Genomic DNA, 7,964 nt, shown 5'->3' with positions numbered 1-7,964 from the left:
TTTCAGAGAGAAGCAGGATTGAAAACAGAGAGACCAGCTAGGAGGCTATTACAATAGTTTAAGAAAGGGGTGATGAAGGTCTGTACTAGTAGAGCAATCATGTTAGTGAAGGAAAGGGGATATAGGCAAGAATATTGTGAAGGTAGAATAGATAAAACATGGCAATTAATTGGCTGTGGGGATGAGGGAGAGGTAAGAGTCAAAGGTGACTTCATAGTCATAATGTGGGTGATGGCAGAGCGGTGGTCACCCTCTGTAGAAATAGGGAAGTTTGGGACGGCTAGGTGGCTCAGTGGATAAAGCACCGGCCCTGGATTCAGGAGTACATGAGTTCAAATCTGGCTTCAGACACTTAACACTTACTAGCTGTGTGACCCTGGGCAAGTCACTTAACCCCAATTGTGCCGCCAAAAAAAAAAAAAAAGAAATAGGGAAGTTTGAGGAGGGCTGGGCTTAGGGAGGAAGATAACAAGCTCCATTTTGGACATTTGAGTCAGAGATTGTGATGGGATATGCTGATAAGACATTCAGCCAGCAAGCTGGTGATCTAGGACTGGAGTTAGGAAACAAATTAGAGCTGGATGGGACTAAGGAGTTTTCTGTGGAAAGATAGTCAGTGAATCTCCATACTTAGCTCTTGACCAACCCAGGGTCAATTGGTGCTAGACTTACATTTCTACTCTGCTAATCTTCATTCTGTAGCAATACCCACTGTTTAATTGATACACTCCTACTCAAGCTACTGGAGAAAATTTTGGGTGCCTAACCTCATCTAGGCCTCCTTAGTGTTGCCTGCCAATTCTCATACTTTATTCTCTTTCATTCCTTATCCCTACATACTGGTACCTGATTCATACTTTTCCTCTTACTTCTTAGCCCCTGCCCTACCATTCACACTGTCTTGCACCGACAGCCTCACAGGCTCTCCTTCCTTTACTCTTGTCTCATAATATGAGCCATCCCTTACGTTTGACAAAGTTGGATCACATCCCTCTAGCTTCCCTCATGGACATTGATCCAGTCAGCCCTAGAGCTAGCTCATGCATGATGAGTCACAGCACAAAGCAAACTCAAACTGAGTATGAAAGGACCAGTGTTTCCCTGATACAGCTTCCCTCGTGGCCTCAGCTTGCCCGATGCAGCTTCCTGGATTGGAGCTATTAAAAATCCCATTCTCATATGGTCAGGGCCTCTCAGACTTGGTGTGTTCCTGAGACAACTGGGGTTTTCATACCCCACCCTATCCTGAGTTATTGACCAGACACATTTCCAGATGAAGACAATGGGTGCTACATCTAGACAAACTGTCACAGTATCCTTATTTTCTATTTGTGCTGCATTAGGGCAAAGTAAACCACCCCCTTTGTTCAATGTTCGGTGACCTGTGAGTATCTCTTTTTTGTTCCGACATGAAACCTGAACTAAGAGGTGCTGCCATTAGACAGAGCCATGCCCATGTTGTTGTCGTTCAGTTGTTTCAGTGGTGTGTGACTCTTCATGACCCCGTTCAGGGTTTTCTTGGCAGAGATACTGGAGTGGTTTACTGTTTCCTTCTCCAGCTCATTTTACAGATGAGGAAACTGAGGCAAACAGGATTCAGTGACTAGCCCAGGGTCACCCAAATAGTAAGTGTCTGAGGCCTGATTTGAACTCAGGAAGATGAGTCTGTCTGACTCCAGACTCAGAACTCTATCCACTGAGCCACCGAGCTGCCCATCAACATATGAAGAAGGGTATTAACTTGGAGACCACCACCAAATAGACCCATGGTTCTATCCTAATATTCTGAACCATAACTGTGCTACAACTACCGCATACTATATTTGGCCTAATTCCTTAAGAATCAAGAGAGCTGGTCTAACTGATCACCAGGGTCAGGCTTGGCTCTACCATGGCCTTAAACAGCTCTCTTTATAGAAAGAGTTGCTCCAGCTGTTGGCCACATATTGCTGCACCTGTGTTCTGGTATCTGCTTTTGAATGTGTCTCCATTCATAGGAATGACATTGAATTACCTGCCATGCTGTCCTCTCTTGGAACACTGTCCTTTCCCCTATGTTCATGTAATATAAAGGAATGCCTCTCATGCCCTTCCTGTTACCTTCTTTGTCGATGTGAAGGTTGCCCCCTTCTGTTCTTTTGGAGGGTGTCTGGAATGGTGGAAAGAGTACTGGATTTGGAGTTAGGATAGAGTTGTTTTCCAGTTGTGTCCAACTCTTTGTGACCCCATTTAGGGTTTTCTTGGAAAAGGTACTGGAGTGATTTTCCATTTCCTTCTTCAGCTGATTTTACAGATGAGGAAACTGAGTCTAACAGGGTTAAGTGACTTGCCCAGGGTCACATAGTAAGTGTCTGAGGCTGGATTTGAACTAATGAAGATGAGTCTTCCGGATTCCAGGCCCAGAGCTCTATCTACTGCATCACCTAGCTGCCCTCATGGAGTTAGAATAGGCTTTGGTTCAAATCTTGCTTCTGATATTTACTTGTTGTATGACCAATGACAATTCACATAACCTCTTAGAACCTTAGTTCCATTATTTTTAGAATGGGGAAAATTATATCTGTAGTACTTACCTCACAAGGTTATTGGGAGGATCAAGTGAGATAATGTTTATTAAACATTTTGCAGAACTTACAGTAATATATAAATATTAGCTAGTATTTGTATAATTTAAGAAGTTTCCTTTAGGACTGCATATTCTTTCATTGTGTCTGTAGTCCTCCTTATCTTCTTCTGACCTTGGCAAGTCCTCTACTTTGTTGCTAATTTATTCATTAGGGTGCTCAGACTGCTTTATCTCAGTTACTGACATAAGGTAGTCTCCTAAATACCTGATGAAGTGCCAATATGATCAGCCACAATGCATTTCTCTCCAAGTAGACATAGCACAGAGTGCTACCTATGGTTGCTCTATCCTGGCAGCCCATAGCACTCCATTTCACCTATGATAACAATGGTTCTTATTAACACAATTGAAGACTGCATGATGATGATGATGTTCTACTTTATACTGTTGATTCATACAGAGCACACACAGTCCAATAAACCTCTCATGTCTCTTTAATATGAACTACTAGCAAGCCACAGCTTTCCTCATCTCATATTCATGGTTAATTTTTTAAATTGATATGAAGACTTTATATTTATTACTAATAAATTTCAGCCTATTAGATTTTGTCTGTTGTCCTATACAGTCAAGGTATTTTTGTATTCAATTCTGTCTTCCAATGTGTCATCTATAATGCTCAGCTTTCTGTAATCTGTTAATTTGAAAAATATTCTATCTCTTCCATCATCTAAGTTGTTGATGAAAATGTTTAACAGAACTCTACCATATAGGTTGACATTGAACCATGAATCATAACTTTTTGGGTCCAATTATTCAGCCATGTTTGAATCCACTCAACAGTATAACTGAAGTTAGGAATGTTTTACAGTTATCTATTATGTACTGGGAATATGAACTTCAAATCAGCACCAGACAAAAGCATTGAAAGAACAGATTTAATCTGAGCCTGTGCCCATCCTGCCGATGTTTTGCTGGTATCTGTAGTTGGGTGCATTGGCTCAAAATTTTGTTCATACCCTAAAAGAGCAGTCGGCCTGCCCATATCAAGGAGAGGATTTCTAGCCACTTCTCAGTGGATCGTAGCAGAGAATGAGGGGAGACATCTGGAAGAGGTAATGTGATACCCAGAGGAGAGTGAGATGTGATGCCCAACTGAAACGCCCAGCAGAGAGCAGCACAGTGTCATCACCACCTTATTAACAGCTCTTCACTTAAGGATGTGTGAGTTGCCTTGGACACATGCCCACCCTGGCCACACAAATTTCTCTTGTGTTCTCCTTCACATATATGCCTTGATGGTATATGTTTCCTAGATGTTTGTCCCCAACATATAATCACTGTGGTTGGGTGAGTTCTCTATATGTATATCCTTCCCCATTGGTGGCAATTTAACCTGTAGGAAAGTGAACTTCTTGTGTGCATGGAATATTCTTTTCTTGATGCTTTAATTGCTATGCAGTTTGATTAAATATCTCTTGCTTTGAATGAATGTGACCCCTGGCTGGCCGGTAAGAACAAACAAATTGGTGGGAGCTCATGAGTTATAGTTTGAATAGGCACTGACCTACAAGTGCCTCAAACCTGGGGTTGTTTTTCTTGGGGACACATGTTCTCTTGGTACTAGAGGAAAGGATCTATTTGTACCAAAAATGTCCATGGTTGCTTCACTGGTAATAGCAAAAAAATTTGGATACAACATGAATTTCCAATAATTGTGGAATGGCTGAATTAGTTGGCATATATTAATGTGACAATTTTACTGTACTGTAAAAATAACGGTAAAAATAACAGCTATAAAAATAACAGGTGTCAGTGATGTGGCAAGGTGGCAAACTTGGTGTCAGGTAGATCGGGGTTCTCAGAAGAACCTTCTTCTATGCTTACCACCTGTGTGATCATAGGATAGGGGTTAGTTACTTGGAAAAGCTTCTCTAAGGCTTCCTACATTGATGGAGAGAGTTCTTTTATTAAAATAATCACTGATCCATAAAGTGTTAAGGATGCATGAAAAGACAAAAGAAATATGGAAAGGCATGAGGTGATGCAAAGAAGGAATAAGAAGACTGTTAGAAAAAAATGACAACCACTCCAATTCTTTATAAATATACATATGGAAAAGAGGTTGGAAATGGGATATAAATTGTTATCACTATTAGTTTTTAAGAGTTTATACTGCGTGATTATTTTCCTTATTAACCACTAGGTGGTATTGCTGTCCCTAACCTGATCTTATCCATCATAAGTTCCATGACCTGGGAAGTTTTCTATACTCACCTTTTGTGCTCAACTCATTCGTAGAAGAAGTTCCGGGGAAGCACCAAGCTCTCTGTGGTCCTCAGAGAATTTACCCACCTTTTTTTCTGATCCCCTCTCCTCCCTATTATTTATTTCTACAGCAGGGTGGTTGCATTCACATCATTATTATAAGAAGTCTGATTGGTATGGATTTATCCAGGCAAAAATAACTCTTAAGCCCTTACCTATGTGAAAACCCTGATTCTTCCATGTTTCCTAGGGTATTTACCTGAGCCCCTGTTATAGAAGCAGGATGTAATGTCTGTTTTTGCCACAGAGAAAAGTAAAGCATGTCATTGTGTTTTTCCTCATAGGAATTGGATTTGACTCTCACATTTTGACTGCCAAATTTTGACTCCCAAATTTTGACATATTGACTAATTGGATTTTGACTTTTTTACTCATGAATTTTGGACCCCAGATTTTGATTTTTTGGGGGTCAATGGGAATTAAGTGACTTGCCCAGGGTCACACAACTAGTAAATGTCAAGTGTCTGAGGCCAGATTTGAACTCAGGTCCCCCTGAATCCAAGGCCGATGCTTTATCCACTGTGTTACCTAGCTGACCCCTTTTGGGTACATTTAAAAATTTATTTTACACTTAAATACAAAAGGAGAAAAGGAAAAAAGTTCCATGTACACAGCAGAATATGAGAGGATTCATTATAAAATGATAAATGTACATTTCAAGAAAACCTATATAATAAACACTACACATTGTTTTCAAAGCAGCTTATTTTTGGCTTCCTTGTAGATTTTCTTTTGTTCTCTGCTGTGCACTTTTTACTTTATTCTCCCCGCCCCCCCCCCCCCCCCCCCCCGCCTTCCCCTGCCCTAAAGAAGGCTACAATTAAGTGAGGAGATATATACATATACATAGATATCTACAAAGATATACATATATACACATATACATGTATGTAAGACCGTACTATACTTATTTCCACTTGTCATCTGTTTCTCTGAAGGTGAATAGCATCCTACACCACAGCAATATTCCAAACTAGTCACATCCTATCTGAGAGATTCTCTATGAAAGTTTCCCCCAATTTTCTGCATTCCTTCTATTCCTGACTACATAGCTTTTATTTATACAAGAAAAAATTAATTAAAAATAATCAAAATGATCCATTTTATACTTCAACAATGTCCTCAGTTTATAATATAGTTTAAGGTCTGATACTGCTGAATCTGTTTCTTTTACATCTCTTTCCCCCTGGTCTCTCTGAAGTTCCTGACCTTTTGTTCTTCCAAATGAACTTTGTTATTATTTTTTTCTAACCCAGTAAGATAATTTTTTTTTTAGTAATTTAATTGGGATAGCATTGAATAAATAGATTAGTTAGGTAAAATTGTAATTTAAAAAATTATATTGGCTTTATCTACCCATGAACAATAAGTATTACCTCAATTATTTGGATCTGACTTTATATAAAAAGTATTTTATGTTTATATTCCTATAGTTCCTGTGTCTGACTGTTTTGTCAGGTATACTCTCAGGTATTTTATACTGTCTAGTTATTTTAAGTGGTCTAAAACAATATTGAATAATCTTGCTGACACAGCATAGTTTCCCTGTTTTTGTCTTTTGATTGAATCTATTTTAGCTTTAACTTTGTCTGAGATCATGATTACTACCCCTGGTTTTTTACATAATAAATTCTACTCCTGACCTTTTTCTGATCTTTCTGTGTGTCTCTCATTTTTATAGTGTTTCCTATAAGGAACATATTGTTGAATTCAAAATTTTAATCTGCTATATATTTGTGTTTTATGGGTAAATTCATCCCATTCACATTCTAAACTATAATTATTTATGTATTTTCCTCCTCCCTATTTTTCCTCACTTCTACCCTCTACCTTCCCCTTCTGTTCCTAAATCTACCCACCCCTCCAAGAGTCCCTTTCCCTTATCCTCTCCCTTAATCTCATCCCCTTGCCCTCATTTCTTTCTGAATTTAGAAGACTTTTATACCCTTCTAGATTTATCTGTTGTTCCTTCTTTAACTCATTCCTGACGAGACTAAAGTTTAAGCACTACCTGCCCTCCCCCTTACTAACTTCTTCTATATCAATTGTTCCTTTTATTCCTCATTGTATGAGATAATTATGCCTTTTTATCACTCATTACACAGTTTTATTTTTTTAGAATCACCCCTATAATTGATCTTTAATGTTTACCTAATATTTCTCTTGGATAGTATATGTCAAATTTTCCCTTAAGTTCTTCTGTTTTTGTCACAAATACCTGAAAGTCTTTCAGTTTGTTAAATGTCCATTTTTTCCCCCATTCAGGATTATATTTAACTTTGCTGGGTAAGTTACCGTTGGTTGTAATCCCAGCTCTTTTGCTCTATAAAACATAGTATTTGGGGCAGCTAGGTGGTGCAGTGGATAAAGCACTGGCCCTGGATTCGGGAGGACCTGAGCTCAGATTCAGCCTCAGACACTTGATGCTTACTAGTTGTGTGACCCTGGGCAAGTCACTTAACCCCCATTGCTCTGCAAAAACAAACAAACTAAAACCCACAAACAACCCCCCCCCAAAAAAAAACCCAACCCTCATAGTATTCCAAGACCTATGATTCTTCAAGGTAGTAGCTGCTAGGTCTTGTGTAATCCTTACTGTAGCTCCATGATATTTAATATTTTTTCTTGTTACTTCCAATATTTTCTCTTTAACTTGGGAGCTTTGAAACCTGTAAGTCTTCCTCCTGGTATCTCTTTCAGGCGGTGATTGGTGGATTTTTTTCTATTTCTGCTTTGCCTTCTTGTTCTGGAACATTAGGGCAATTTTTATTGATAATTTCTTGTTATGTTGTATCAAGATTCTTTTCTCTAATTATAATTTTCAGGTAGTCCACCTATTCTTATATTATTTCTGCTCAATCTGTTCTCCAGTTCAGTTGTTTTTCTGGAGAGATGTTTCATATTCTTTCCTATTTTTTCATTCTTTTGATTTTGTTTTATTATTTCTTGGTGTCTTAGAATGTTATTAGCTTCCTCTTCCCCTTCTAGTTTTCAAGGAATTATTTTCTTCCCTAAGTTTTTTATTCTGTTTCAAATTGGTTGACTTTCTTTTCATAATTTTCTTGGATTG

Source organism: Dromiciops gliroides, chromosome 2 (genome assembly GCF_019393635.1).
Source record: "Dromiciops gliroides isolate mDroGli1 chromosome 2, mDroGli1.pri, whole genome shotgun sequence".
Classification (NCBI taxonomy): Eukaryota; Metazoa; Chordata; class Mammalia; order Microbiotheria; family Microbiotheriidae; genus Dromiciops; species Dromiciops gliroides.
Note: the sequence above shows the minus strand (reverse complement) of the source record.